We start from the raw sequence: 1701 nt of genomic DNA on the forward strand, positions 1-1701 counted from the left end.
TTGGGTTTAGCTCATCATGATAAAAACACGCTCAAAATATTTATTTATTGCTCAAATAGTGTTTACAATGAAGAGAAAAGGAGAAAATGGTGTAAAACTGTAATCTGCGACCCACAGTAAGCGTCACAAATGAACGATAAAAGAGAAGTGATATTGTCGATGTGGTTCTACGACCCACACCTACGACCCACACCTGTGAGTCTTTCTCACTGTTGATAAACCACTGCCCTTGCGAGTTCGTTCTTCATTTCTTCATCTTCATCACGAACAGCAGCAGCCGCAGAGAGAATTCGTGATTCTTCCTCTGCAGCTTCCTCTCTTCTCCTCCCAACTCTCGACACCCTCTATTCTAACCCAAGAGTTATATTTATACACCTTTGGACCAAGAATAACTTCTCATTAATCCAAAAAATCTTCCTATTACTCGGCAGTGAATGAAAATATTCCCAAGAAATTTTTTTTCCATGCACGCGTCTGCTGGCTTGTTTTAACCTCTCCAAATCTTCATAGGATGTATTCAAATCAAACAGGATAACTTCTTACCCATTTGGTCACGTAACTTCCATATAAACAAGAAAATGCCGAGAATAACTCAACTTTCTTGTTTTCGCATCCCACGATTATCCAACCCAATCTAACTCGATTTGAACACCCATACCAGCTCTGTCTAGGCCCTAGGAACAAACCCAATCAATTTGGGTCGTTGAGTCTCCTTTAATCCCGTCCAAACTGCCAACCCTAAATCTGCCAGTTGATAACAATTTTCCCGCCAATTTTGGTTTTTAAATTTGGGAAGAAGATGTCCTCCCCCCTAACCAGAACTGGGGTGCGAATAACATCTGCCTTGGGGTGACCTGGGGGTGCCCCTTAGTAATTTGGTTACCACTTATCCAAAAGCGAGAGTCCGAATAACACTTGTCCTCCGGGTGACAAAATCAACTTTTCGAGCCGAATTTTCCAAAAATGTTTATTTCCTAAAAATACATAAAAACACAATATTAGTACAAAAATAGAGTTCCAACAATACAGACATTGAGGACAAATTAGACACAAAAATGTGTCTATCAACAGACAACTCCAACTTCATCTCATGCTCGATCAAGATGCAGCAAGGTAGTGCACCCTTATGCGAACATTCAACAACATTGTAATTACTATCTTCTGGGGGCGAGTTGCATATCACTTCAACGTGGATCACCATCATTTGAGGGACGAGATATGTAACACCTCACGGTCTAAAGTAACTCTTTTGGTCGAGCTGTGTAACACTCCACACGCTTGGGGGCGAGTTACGTAGCACCTAAATGCGATGCAAAATTCAGCTGTTGAAAATCGGAACAAAGGGAAACCTGAACTTCTTACTCCTACAACGAGTTACAGGCTTAAGAGGGGGCGAGTATACACCCTAATATTTCGACGCAATTATTGCAATCAGTAACGTTAAACAACTACAGTTAAGTTGATCGAACTGTTGTAGTCCAGTTTTGCTCATCAATTCTGTACTCAGTTGGACGCAATCAATGCAGTTTGGTTCTATTAGTAAATGTTACACTCAGGTTTATCGAACTTTTTTAGTCCAGTTACTCAGTAACTGCTGCAGTCTAGCTGATCGAAGCTACTGCAGTCTAGTTATGTTCGCAGCTCTTGCGGTCCAGCTGATCGCAGCTGCTGCAGTGTAACTTTGCTCGTCGCTGCTGCAGT

Source organism: Papaver somniferum, chromosome 5 (genome assembly GCF_003573695.1).
Source record: "Papaver somniferum cultivar HN1 chromosome 5, ASM357369v1, whole genome shotgun sequence".
Classification (NCBI taxonomy): domain Eukaryota; kingdom Viridiplantae; phylum Streptophyta; class Magnoliopsida; order Ranunculales; family Papaveraceae; genus Papaver; species Papaver somniferum.